The sequence below is a fragment of the Rhinopithecus bieti genome, unplaced genomic scaffold (assembly GCF_001698545.2).
Source record: "Rhinopithecus bieti isolate Rb0 unplaced genomic scaffold, ASM169854v2 scaffold_1452, whole genome shotgun sequence".
Lineage (NCBI taxonomy): Eukaryota > Metazoa > Chordata > Mammalia > Primates > Cercopithecidae > Rhinopithecus > Rhinopithecus bieti.
Genome location: NW_016803399.1, coordinates 682773 through 697029, shown reverse-complemented (window position 1 = coordinate 697029; position 14257 = coordinate 682773).

Below are 14257 nucleotides of genomic sequence, written 5' to 3'. Positions count from 1 at the left end.
CCTGGCTTCTGACTTGTGCTGTTTCCCCTCCTCCCATGCCTTTTGCATACACACACCCCTCTCACACACACACACCCCCTGGCTTCTGACTTGTGCTGTTTCCCCTCCTCCCATGCCTTTTGCATACACACACCCCTCTCACACACACACACCCCCTGGCTTCTGACTTGTGCTGTTTCCCCTCCTCCCATGCCTTTTGCATACACACACCCCTCTCACACACACACACCCCCTGGCTTCTGACTTGTGCTGTTTCCCCTCCTCCCATGCCTTTTGCATACACACACCCCTCTCACACACACACACCCCCGTGCACAGACACACGCAGAGAGCCCAGCATCCCTGCCCTACACTGGTTTTAGTGCCCCTCCTCTGTGCTTCCAGGCCCCTGTGTGTCTCTCTTGTAGACAGAACCCCGAGACCAGCTGCTGTACTCTGGGCGTGTCTAGAAGTCCATGCCTAGCACAAGGATCTTCTCCTTCTACAGGAGATGCCTATAATGATATTTGACTTAAGTTAACTGGTCCTTGGGAGGAAAATAAAAGGGATGTAGTTTGGATTCTGCATATCTATTCATTGATTAGCAAGATGCACTCTGAGCAGTGGGACTCTGTGCGTGTGCCATGTAGCTTTTCGTTTATTTATTTTCAAAGTGGTGGTACTCTTTCGAGGAAATACGACCAGAAAAACAATGACAGGAAATATTTGCAAATTACTTGACAAATATAATATTAGGAGAATTGCTACTGGCAATATGAGTGAAGGTATGAGGTGCATTGCTATGGAAACTGAAGGAAATGCAAAGTTAATATTGGCCAGTCATACAAAGTCGGAGTCCTGCAATAAAAGACTGTAACTCATTTCATTGCACTTCTCATTAAAAAAAAAAAAAATCTCATATTTTCCTTGTTTCTCTCACTGTCTCTCCATTGTATTAAAGTCAGGCATTTCCATCTGTGCCAATGCAGTTAGTTGGACCAGCATTGCTGAATAACTCCCATGTACCCAATGCCAGGCCAGGCTCTGGGGCACGTAGAGACAGGTAAAACAGAAGGTCACAGCCCCTCATGTTGGCAGACAGTATCCTTTCCCTACCTGTACAATTGCCCATCTGCTTGCCCCTGAACAGAACTCCAGGTTGGCCCACACATACAATGACTATAGGCTTGGGGGAGCAGAGACTATCTAAGCCCAGAGAGGGCATCTGGGTTGGTCTAAACCAAATATGGTGTCATTATTGCCTGTGCTAAAGAATGAGTTAAGTCTAGGTTTCTGAGTTCATAGCTTAATCACAGCCACTGTTCCCTGTTGAAAAGTCATCTAGGCTTCTGTGAAAAGTCTTCCTCACTGGTAATACCAGAGGCACAAGAGGAAATGTTTCCTTTTTTGGTTGTTTCACCACATCTGCAAGTGGCTCTCAGATATGGTGACACTGGAGGGGAACATCACCTGCCTGTGAGTAAGGCAGGGCAGAGAGACAGAAAAGGCCTCTTAGAGACCTTGAGAGACATTGCTTCACTGACCAACTTTGGAGCTTATCCCACTGTCTTTAGGCGAGATGAGACTGTCATTGTATATGCTGCTTTAGCTGGGCTTTCTACAGCTGGTGATTGAGAATACACCCTATGATCAAACATATCTACCTTGGAGAAAAGTGCGTTATCCTCCAAGGATCTACCCTATGTAACGGAACAATTCCAAGCGGCCAGAATATCACATTTCCATCATCAAATCAAGTTCTAGTTTAAAAGCTTCCCCTGGTGGATAGTTTCTTTGCTACTTTGCTGTGTTTCAAAACACCTGTGCATATTCCTAACCTGTCCCTCAACATTCTGCCTTGTTTTACTTCTTCATACGTATTTCTTCCACTTAGACCAGGCTATCAGCTTCTTATAATCTGGGGAATTTTTTTTCTCTATGTGACTTTGAATTCTTAGGGTTGTGTCTGATGCCATCATATATACTTAGTAAATATTTGTTGATAGATTTGATGCGCTCATAAAATGCATGTTTATACATAGATCCTCTAAAAAGAATGTTTATTAGGTTTTCTGTTAACTGACTGCAATTAAGGTACTTACATACATCTTTGCAGCTGGTCTCCCCCTTTCCTGATCCTTTGGCCATAGAGAGCAGCCTTTTTGGTTTGATGCTCTTGCTCTACACCTGCTAGCAGCTCCAGCTTACAGGATGCTCTGGAGCATCGTCTGGCAAGCGCAGGAAAGTTTAAAGAAGCCGAAGGACCCACCGCAGTGTTGGTCCTCAAGCCTTGAGGTCTGCAGCACTCTGCCTTCTTCTCTCTATCTTTCAGAGTCTTTTCATATTTGCCTACTTACTTATTCCCAGGGATTTTCAGAGTGCTTAGAGGAAGAACTGGGGTAAAGACATCGCCATCATCTTGTCTCAGGACATACAAATACTCATTTTACACATTTTAAAATTTTTATGCTCATGAATGTTAGAAACTAAGTAATCAAGGAAATGACTAATCTTAAAAAAAAATAAAAGGAGAGCACTTTGGCTTCTTCCTCCCCTCCCCATGGGGGAGAGAAGACGTGTCCCCCTCCCTAGCCATGTCGGGGTCCAGTAGGCAGCGCTCAGGAGACCTGGGCATCTGAGAAGTGAGTGTCCCGACTCCTTGGCTAGGGAGTGCTGTGATTCGCAGACGCATGACTTTGTGTGTGGGGGTGTTAGTGGGGATGATTTGTTAATAGTGGAGGTCAGGAATGAAATGATACGGAGGGTTGGGAAACAGGATCTAACCTCAACCAAGTACATTTAAATCATTGTCTCCGGGTTTTATTCTCTGACGGGTGGCCCCACCCTCCCTGTCTGGGCTGGCATCCATTCCAACAGCATCCGAGGGTAAAGAAAGGGCAGACCCTCTTCGTGTGTGTCTCCAGACCCACACACCGTGCTGGCACACAGCAGGGCCTGTTGCACCTGCTGGCTTGCTAGAATGGAAATCTCTGCTGAGCCTCTGTAGGAGAACACACGTGGTCCTTCCAAGAGGGGTTTCAGAGCACATGCAGGCCTCAGGAAGGCAGCCCTGGAAGCCACTCTCTCTCACATACAGTATATAAGGTCAGATCATCTGGGATTACAGCGACCTTCTGTAAAGGATTTTTTATTTGAGAGAGCTTCTGGAGTATGTGAGTCCCATTCCCCCTCCAGACAAAAAAGATTAAAATAGAGAATCAGACTTCCTTTGACCCTTTCTAACAGGGCCGTTGTGGGTGAGGGTGCAGGTGGACGGGGCCGTTGTGGGTGAGGGTGCGGGTGGACGGGGCCGTTGTGGGTGAGGGTGCGGGTGAACAGGTCTCAGTAAAGATGCTGGAAACGCATCCTGGGAGCAGCAGGGGCTGAACATGAGGTGAGCAAACAAAAAGCACACCAGTGGGCTCCAGTGTGGACTCATGCAGGTCAAGGACACCCACACCAGACGCCAGTGGCAGTGAGGTGGCAGTAGAGCCCAAATGAGAGCTTCGAGGAGAGAATCCACTTCAATATCTTCCAGGCACAGAGCACAAGGCCAATTTCCACCGTGGCACTCAGGAAAGAGCATCCCTGCCTCCTTTCCTTCCCCTCTCCACACCCCTTTCTCAGCAAGGTGGTGGATGAAGGTGAGGGGAGGGAGAGGGAAACAGGACAGAAATGGGACCATGCCTCGCCCTAGGACCTAGGTCGGCAGGATGTCCCTCTGCAGCCCTCCTCAGAGGGAACTGAGAAGGTGTCTTATTTTAAAATAGAGTTAGAAGTTTTGATTAATACAGGAGATTATAAATTTCATGTGTTCTCATTCAGAATAAAAGCCCAGACATTTGTTTCAAGGGTGGTTGGAAGAAGAGCAGGGGTAGCGGTAACATTTTACGTGAACCAAAGGTGGAGAACAGTGGCATTGCGTCGCTCTGACAGCCTGTGGACACAAAGATGTGGGTTGGGTGCGGTGGGAGGGTCTTTCAAAACAGGCTAAATTCTAAAATTAAGTCCAAGGTAGTAAAAGGAACTTGGAGGAATCAATTTAGGAAGGCCACAGAAGGGAGATACATGGGTAGTATAATTCCATTCTTTTCCGTCCAGCTGGATTCATTAATAATATGACTAAAATTTGCGTTGATCAAAAGGCCAGGTGTTCTAGTACATGTGTTTTGTATTTTGGATGTCCAGTATGCAATGGAAAAGCAGATTTTTGTAGAACATGCAAATACCTAATTTTTCACCTAAATTTTCACCACTGCTTAGAAGAGTGACAAAATGAGTTTTTTTCCGGGCATAAATTTCTCTTAGCATAAAATATAACTTATAATATGTATTTATAGAATTGTTGAGAAAAAAGAGATGGGCATCTGGTCAGATTCCGGTATTGGACTCTGACAAACGCAGTGGGCATGGGTTGGGCTATGATGGGTGCTACCAGCACTGCTTAAGATGGGGCCAAGCACAGACGCAGGGCGGACAGACCCAGGACAGACAAGAGCCTCTCCCAGGCATGCTGTGTCCCCAGCCCTCAACATCCCCGCCACACTTCTCTCCCTGGGTCCCCAGATTGACCTGGAATGCCTGCAGGTCTGTTTCCATGTATGAGGACCGTGGTCAATTCCTGTCTCTATTACCTAGTCCATAGCACAGAATCTACCGTAGAGCATGGGCTCAGGACATTGTTATTGAACTGAAGTGCCGTCCCCAATGTGAAATCTGAGGACTGTGACTAAATCTGTTATATGCAACTGGACAGGACCTTGAATTTCGACCGAAAAGCACCGCAGGTTAGTCAGGAGGGAAAACCCACGTGTGGCTTTCATGGCCAGTGGGAAGCTATCCGGCAATTTATTAGCAGACGTGTGCGTGCCCTGCAGATAATGACCTGTCTCTTAAAACTTCTCATAAACTTAGGCTTTCAAACAGAATGTAGTAACAGAAACTGGTTTTGTCCTCCTGGTTAGGTCGTACTTTTTCATTTAATCCCATTAATGGGTCAGTATAGACACCTTATTGTGGTTTTAATTAGCATTTTCTTAATAGATTATGCCCTTATATCACTAAAAAAATCTTTGCTTAACCCAAGGTTACAAAGTGTTTCTCCTTTGCTATCTTTTAGGAGTTTTATAGTTTAGGTTTCACATTAGGTCTGTGATTCACTTTGAGTTAGATTATGTATGTGAGGTGAGGTGTGGGTCCTTTTGATATATTGTTGAATTCCATCTGATAAAATTATGTTTGGAATTTTGGACTCTATACTCATGAGGGATATCATTTTATAGTTTTATGTTTTCAAAACAAAATTTTTTGTTAGAGTAGAAAACAATCTTTCTTATTTTACATCCTATTTCTTGAAGATAAGAATTTAACTGTAAAATAAACCATCAATTCAGGTAAAATGAAGTTTCTCAAATTACTACAATTTCTATTTTAATTTGTTATTCTCCAGAGTGAACTCTGCTAGTGAGGAGAGGAAAGCCAACTGTGGTTTTGCCATAACTTACTATACAGCGTATTTAAATTTGTAAATACAATGAATGCAGGTGTATACTCTGAACTATGTTCCTGTAATTGAGCTAGGTGTGCCAGAATTCAGAATTTTTTTTTACCACTTTTGATGGAAGGCACAGTAGGAAATCTAGATTACCTCCCTCCCGCACTCCAGCTTACAAATGAAATCTTCAGGTTTGAGTGACTAGTGTTGATGTTACAATGATGTGCTTAGAGAAGAGTGGATGCTGCATTCCAGCCAGAGCAACAGTGGAAACAGAAAATGGAGAGTTAAATGAGCAGCTTATCTAGAAGCTGATTTTCCATCTACAGTATTTTAAAGGGAGGGAAAAATCCATGAAGCCAGCACGCAGTAGATGAATCAAATCTAAAATTAAGCCTTGGTGAGTGCCATCTTTTGACGGTCAATGTAATTTGAGTTATACTTTTCTTGTCCTGGATGCTATATTTGGAGTTGATGACTGTCTCTGCTTCAGAGAAAGTAAGCAGCCAGGAAAATAGCACTTTCATGTCCCATTCCAGGGGATGCTTGAGGGGAAAGAGCATGAGATGTGGAGTCGGTATCCTACTTGCCGGTGGCATTGGGTAAGCAACTTTAGCACTCCAACTCCACACCACCCTTCTCATCTGAGGACTGGAAACAATTCTCGTACTTCACTAGACTGGGCTTGGCATGCACCTAGGCTTCAAAACCAGTGCCTTTGTCCATAGAGCTGAGTGGCCACCACATGCACCTGCCCCTCCCCACTGTGAGTCTTCATAAGGTTTGCTAGCACCATCTGCGCCTTCCTGACACTGTGTAGGAGCAGCCCCGGGGGAGCTGATCCACCCTTCAGCCTCATTGTGCAGCGGGGGAGGCTCTGGCCTGCGTGGCTTATCCCTTCCTGCTGGTCCGAGCGTGGGGGCCTGCTCTGGAGCTGGTGCCTGTGGGGATGCGGAGAAGGAGCTCCACCAACTCTTGACTCAGTGCTGCCTGTCATTTTTATGAGCACTTCAGGAGTCAAATTCTGGCTGAAGGGAAAAGAAAACATATATTTTTAGAGATCTTTGCCCCAGAAATAAATAAATCAACCTTCCCTCTTTGCGAAGAGTATGAAAAATGTTTTTGCTTTAGTGGAAACTTTGCAATAGCTGTCTTGGCTTTTTGCCATTAGCAGATGCGTATAAGCTAAGGTCTCAGACAGAGATAAATTGGTGACTTTTTTCTTACTTCAAAGCCTCACAAAAGATAGCATGCTTGAGAGTTTACTGGGAAAACTGGATTTGTCACTATTTCTAAACTTGTATTATTTTATGACTAACAGTTTAAAGCCATGAGTAATAGTTTTTTATGTTTCATTGACTGCTTTTGATTACCATACTAATTATATTGTAAACAGAGGCTGAGATCCTCGGAGAGTAGCAACTTTATGTTATCTCAAGGTAAAGGACTTGTTCAGCATCATTAGAGCAGGACTCCATTCCTCTGTGCAAGGAAAGGCAAAATAAACCTTTCAGGGAAGACCCTACACACTCATTTTATTTTTACATATATTAAGGCTCATATTTGCAGCACTAGGAAGCATAAGTTTCCATCTGGAGATGCACAAAGCAGACAGCAGTGTGTGTGTGTGTTTGTCTATGTGTGTGTGGCAAGGGTAATGAGGGGGGCAGTTACCAGCTTTTAGGGAGCCTCTCTAAAAGCTATGTGAGCTTATTCCAGCCCACCTTGGAAGTGCGCACAGATCTTACACTGCTGCCATACCCGCAAGGCCTCCCCTGGACTCTCACTGCACTTGTGAGTCCCCATACGATGAGCCACAGCAGGTCTCTATCTTCTTTATTGTGATATCGCCACGGGGCCCACAAGCCAGAAGATAAAAGCACCATCCTCGACCTGTTACTCTCACCCCCAGGCCTAGAGGGCAGTGTTTGTACTCCACCCCTATGCCCTGCTCTGGTATTCTGCATGAGTTTCTTCCCGCCTTTACTTACTGCCCTGACTGTCCTCACCAGGGGAGGAAGCATGGACCCAGGCTGTGCTCAGAGGCATGCTCTGGCCCCCACGTCCCCTCCACCTGTCCCACAGAGACCAAGGTCCTGTTCATGGAAAAGAGTATCCTGGGGTTTGGCTCTTCTCCTTCCATGATGCCCAGCTGTCATCAGATGTGAACCTCAGGTCTTTCCATCAGGGTGTTCTGTAGAGCTCAACCCTTTGACTCTCCATTGGACGGGAGGGGGACTGGTCTCGCATCTGGATTGGTGCTCCCCTTCCACGGTGCATAACTGTGGCTAGCATTCCACTGTGGCTAGCTGGGGCTGCTGGCCAAGACTGGCCTCCTGGCTGTCTGCATCAGGCATGACCACATGGCTGGGTCTTGCCGATGGGGTGCCTGTAGAGATGCTATATGTCACTTGCCAGCTGAGGCTGCTAAGCACTGGGTGAGAGGAACCCTTCATCCATCCGTCTTCCCCCGTTGGCAGCTGGGTGATGATGTGAGAACCTAAAAGCCACAAAATGGCCAGGCCACAGGGGATGCAGCCTGAGGGAGGACTGTCTGTCCAGGAGCAGCCACTGTGGACTTTGCCTGAGTGAGGGAGAAATTGTATTAGATTAAGTTGCTGAGATTTTCAGCAGCTTTATATGGCAGGTAGCGCAAACAAACTTGGAGAATGCATGACCAGGTGGATGTGAACTGAGTCCAGGCTCTACCACACAGGCTCCCGTCCTGCAACCTACTGAACACCTCTGAGCATATACAACCAGAACACAATGGGGATTTGTGAAAATGATCTACAAACTGAGTTTTCTGATTAGACTGAGATGAGAATAGGATGTATTGGCTGTAAAATCTGAAGAAACTTCAACACGGAGGCCATGGACAGAGCCACGCGGCTCTCCTCCAGCACCCCTGGCCCGAGGTGGCAGTGTCAGGCAGGTGTCTCCACGTCAAAGCTCAGCCTCGCACTTTCGCTGTCTCCAGGTGCCACCTTACTTTCCTTCACTGATGATCAGCTTTCTCTACGTGACCACATTTGTAAAATCAGAGCTGCCAACAATACCCATGTGTTTTACATCTCACAACTTCCTCATCCAGGTAGGATCCATCCATTTGCTTTCAAGTTCCCAAGTCTGAAATGGCAGGACAGGGGTCAGGGGCAGGGCCTGTGTTCAGAGCAGTCAGCTGCGGCAGGCAGGGTGGGCAGCAGGTGCAGGGCTACGACATGAGGGCAGCTCTCTCCTGGTGACGCTCAAAGCCCATGATGCAAGACTGACCTGCAGGTCTCTCAGCAGGACAAGAAAATAGCAGTCTCGGCTGCATGGAAGCTCTCCTTCAGCCCTGACAGACCTGCGCACCCTGGATTTCCAACTGCCTCACAGGCCTCACCATGACCTGTGTGAAGCTGGGTTTTGGTGGCCCCAACCCACCGGCCTCCCTGGGTCCCTGCTGTTGCCAAAGGTGGCACCCCTCAGCCACCCAAGCTCAAAACCAGTCAAAGGTGTCACCTCTCAGCCACCCAAGCTCAAACCCAAAGCTCTGGCCAGTCCCCAAGTCTTCGTGTTCTCTGACCAGTCCACGGGGTTTCCACACACACTCAGCAGCCCACTGCCTATGGCTGCCCGATCCTCGGAACACTCATCCTGTGCTGTTATCTCACTTTCTTTCTCCCCCACAATCGGTTCTGCACAGAGTGCTCCAGGAAGCCCCACATCCTGCCAGGTCACCTGAGGCCTGGCTGTGCACGCTCCTGCTATGGGTTCCTTGTGCAAGCCTGTCTGCTCCCCGACTGCACTGCGTCTTCCTAAAGGCTTTGTGGGCCACTAGCTATCCCCTTGTGGCTGCATTTAACTATCAATATGGCAGATGCTCTGAAATGCCTGTTGGGCACAACTCAGTTCTGGGAGAAGAGCATGAAAGGCATCCGAAGCATCTGCTCTATTGTTCCTTCTCGCCTATGGCTCCCTTCTGCTCTGCTGGCCAGAAAGGTTCCTTTCGGCTCACTTAGGCCTACTCTGGCCACACAGCCCCCAGGTCCCCCACACCCCCCAGCTCAGCCCTCCAGAGCTTGGGGTGCTCTGTAATTTCGAGGTTTCGATGGACCTCTCTGGAATGTGCCTGGCCTCAGCATGTCCACAGCATAGCATAGGGACGGGGCAGGTGCACATGGGGCAGTTCACTGGGGGGAACTAAAGTGACTTGTTCCTAAGACGACAAGCCTTGAATGCAGGAGGCAGAATGGTGTAATAGCAAATAGCCTGGGATTTGGAAAACTTCACTGGGAATTGTCCCTTCCAGCCAAGTGCCACTGAGAAATGCACTGGCTGCCCAGCTGCCACATCTGTCAGAAGAGGTTAATAAGAGGGACTGGGCACCGTGCAGATAAGTAACTTCATGGCTGCAGAAGCAGCACCAGGGCCTGAGGTAGAGGGAGACGCAAGGACTGCTGGATAGCATCATGGCTGCCCCAGGCGATCCTTCTTAGCAGAATGAGGAGTATGAGTGTCCTATTAAAGCTGAGCAAATGAGGTGTTGATGATTCAATAATTTGCCATTATAAAGGATAATAAAACCACGAATATATACATCAGGTTCATTCCAAACACTCTACATAAATAGCTTAATTTTCAGAACACTCCTAGAAGTAGGGCTACCTGTATCCCTATTTTACAAAGAAACTTTGTCAACAGAGGTTAAGTGACTTGCCCAAGGTCACCCAGCTTTGCCAGGCAGGATGGAATTGGAGCCCAAACACGCAGCTCCCAACGCAGTGATCCCGAGTGGAAGGCAGTGTGCGCTGCCTCTTCTCACAGGCGTGTAGCTCAGGAGTAGTTGGCTCACCACACAGCCCGGGCGTGTGGGAGGCTGTGCCAGCTGGGCGTGTGTAGGTGCCCTCTATGATGTTCACACAGTGATGATGAAATGGCCTAAGGATGCGATTCTCAGAATTTTGCATCCCTGTCTCTAAGCGACGCATGACTGTGTATCACTGATAATCACTAACCATCAGTCTCATTTAAAAAAAATAACTATCTAAGGAAATAGTGTGAATCTTCACCTCCAGAAAGGAGGAAGCATCATCAACAGAGTAGTAGATCCATAGAAATCGTGTCAAGCAGCAAGGGAGAGGCTGGAGCCAGAGCAGAGGGGCCCCTAACAACCTGTTCATTCTCAAATCACACCCACCCTGTACCCACCCCTCTGACAAAGGCTGCAGCTAGACATAAGGCAGAAGGCACTCTCTTTTTCCAAAACCCATCCTGGCCTAGGAAGGAAACTGAAATAGGTATGCGCTCTGCAGCCTTAGTCTCCTTGGCAATGTTGACATTTACTGGCTTTGATGATGCTGATTTGGTGACAACATCCTGATGCCGGTGAGCTCTTCTCTTCTCAGTGCAAGATGCAAGACGCTGTGTGCATCTGAGCAAGGACCTTCCCTGGCCAGTGGGGACTTGCCCTTGGTGCACTGTATTCACCTCATCTGCACCTGCCTTTCAAAAGCCTGGTGCCATCTTTTATCCTTCGATCTGGAGATGGTAAGCAAAATACGCTTTCTTGAAGCATTTTCTAGGCTGCTATGCAGACATTTTTGTTTTGTTTTGTTTTTCTTTAATGGAAAGTGTGTGTGTGTTCAGTGTTTAAGAGCATAATGAAAACATGGTACCTGTTGTGCCTTCCTGGACCTCATGTGTCCAACCCTCAGCCCTGTGTTCAGCCTTGTCTTCTAGAAGGCAAGCAGAGTTTCCTGACGAGACCCCTGGATTGCCCTGGCAAAGAAGAGAGCTTCAGAGTGGAGCAGGCTCCAGCCCAACTTTGCTGCAGCCTCACATTCTCTGTGTGACCTTGGGCGAGTCACTTATCATTTCCAAATCTCAGCTTCTTCAGTTCAAAAATAGAACTAGAATCGCCTACCCTGCAGGGCTGCTATGATAATTAAACAGTTGAAAGTGTGTCACAGGCTTAGCACCCTGCTGAGAATTCAGCCTCATACCCCACAGATGCTGTCAAGAGCTGTTGGTTTAGGCACCAGCCATGCATATTTCTTGAGGACACGTCGCCTTTGCTGCCCCAAATATCCTTCCAACACCTGCACCTGGAGAGTGTGCCCATGAGGCTGCCCATGTGTGCACCTTTGTGTAATCACTCTAGGGCTGGGAGGGGCTTGCCCCAGGAGGGTGGCACTGTTTCTCCAGCATGAACGGAGACTCAGGTATATCCTCTGGGCCAGCAGGATTCTAGTGGATCCAAGGTGGGCTCAGTCTGTGGGGTGCAGGAGGCAGAGCCTTGGTGGCCGCATGGATGAATGACGGTAAGGACCACAGTTCACCACACAGATGGTGGAGGCTGTTACCCCCCGGCTTTTTATTCTGCCCTCCCTCAGAGGCAGTCACTTCTTGATTTTTTTTCTCAGTGCTGTGGCTCCCCACCCATTGCAGGCCACTCAGACTCCTGGAGGCAGCGTCAGAGGGGGCGAGACAGGACGCCCCGGATGCTCCCCTCGCAGCTGGTGCCCTCCTGGAATGCCTTCTCTGGGGTGTGGGGACACGCTGGAGTTTAAAGTGTTCCCCCAGGCCATAGTCAGCCATCGTCCACCTGCATGTGCAGATTCAAGGCAGCCCCACCTACCCCAAACTTTCACCATCCACCCGAGAGAGGTCAGCTGGCAGGGTAAACTGCCCACAGCCCCCACATGCTGTCACATCACCTCTGGTCCTGCCCCGTGTTCTTGTTTTTGGTTCAGAAAAAGGTGCGAGGTAGCCAAGGCTATAGAAGGGTGGTTTTGTTCTCAGTGCCATTTCCATATGTGAGACACAAGCTGCGCTAGTACTGGAACCTCTTAAACTCCCTCATGCCCCACCTTCCGCTCAGGCAGAAGGAGAGAATCAACGCTCACAGCTGGATCACAGCCTCCCCGTGCCCCCTGCCAACCCTGGGGCTGTGGGGCTGAGCCTTCCCTGTCTGCCCAGGGCCTCACTGCTCCACTGAGCCCAAGAGGGTGCCAGTCGCCATGATGTGCTGGGCAATGTCTGCACTGAGGGCGGCTGTTGGCAGAGCAGGCAGCCTGACACAGAAACAAGCTACTTACAGACTTCAGACAGAGAAAAGGGCTGTGAAGCCCAGGGCCTAACCTGCCGGGAGCTCAGGAAGGCTTCATAGGACCTGGAGGCTCTCCTGTCATCTGGGTCCCTGACGAGGACTCAGAGGGTACCTTATAAACTCTGAAGCTTTCAGGAGAGGAGAAGGATCTTTGAAATGGCCCATCAGGGAGCTATATGGAGAACGTCACCATGGGGAACATGTTTTCAGTATTCATTCATTCATTCATACAAATGCAGAGGCCTGCCTTTATCAGCCCCCCATTCTGGGCCAGGACCTGTATTAGACACAGGAAATAAAATGAGTGGTTGGATGTGGTCTCTGCTTAGAATCCAGTGAGGTAGATGAAGGTAAAATGAAAAAATCGCCACGTGATTGAATTTCACAGTCACCTTTCAGCACCAGTGACACACTTTGTATGAGGTTCCTGGCTATGAAGGTGAGAAGGGCCTGGCAGCCACTTTCTCGGCACAGTCTGGACTCATGCTGGAAACTATAGTTAAGGTTAGTCCTGGGTGCTCTGAGAACTTGGGGAAGGAGTTGGCACTCCTGGAGGGAGGGTGATGGGCTCCACTTTTCAGAGGAACTGACATCTAGGCCAGATCTTAAAAGGGAAGGGGGGGATTACAGAGAGGATGGATGGCTGGGGAGGGCATTTCAGACTGAGGGATAAGCCATGCAAAGGTACCAAGTCACACACAGGGGCTGTGAAGTCGCTGGGCTCCCAAAAGCCCTGCGGTGAGCTGGGTGGGCTCACAGGTTTGAATCCTGAGCCAGTGGTGCATGGACTCACCTGAGCATCCCTGAGGGTGGAGGCTTCAGGAATGGTAGAGGTGCCTCTAAAAAAGGTGGTAGGCCAGGCACAGGGAGAACAGAGCTTGGCTTCCTTCAACCCTCCCCACACGCCCCTGGTGTTTCCTGTCACATGCTAGTGAGCGCACCTGCATCCTGAGCCCGGAGCTGACCGGAGCAGGCACGCGGCTCGTGAACCTTCGCACCCTAGCTCTGCCACAATATCTGCCGCAGACTTTGAGCTTCGTCAATGCTTGTTGACCGTGAATTGAAAACTGGACACCTTTCCATTCTCATGGAGGGCAGACCTTCCGGCAAGTCCCGAGTCACTTTAAGGGAAGGAAAGGCGCTATGGGAACAAAAGCTCGCCATGCACATTGAAGTGCTGTAGGGAACGGCTCTCTGGAAATTAGGCTGTGAGGATTCAGAAGAGAATTGCTTCTTCATCCGGCCTGGCATGCATTATCAGGGGTCCTTGTTCTATCAACACTTATTCATTGAAAAGTTAAACACTGGAGAAAATTAAGCAAGATCTTTCAAGTTTTCAAAGTCACTCGGAGCCAATATTCAAAGGCAGCAAGTGCCTGGCATTTCATAGCTGTGGAATTAAACAAATGTAATTTGCACATCTTCTACAAGGTTTCATAATGAAATGTAGCTTTAAATATTACAGTCCCCAGAAAGATCCCAGCATTGCTACATAGAATAAATTAGATAAAAGCATCCTGGATGTCTCATTAATTTTTCTCTACCTGAGAGACAAGATTTCTTTTGACATGTCTAAAGGAATTCAGTTAATGCCATTTGCATCTCAGCTGCCTCTGATGGATTCCAAGAGTGGGCTTCATTCTGACTTGAGTTTCAGAGTTCTCAGATGGTCTTTTTTTTTTTTTTTTTTT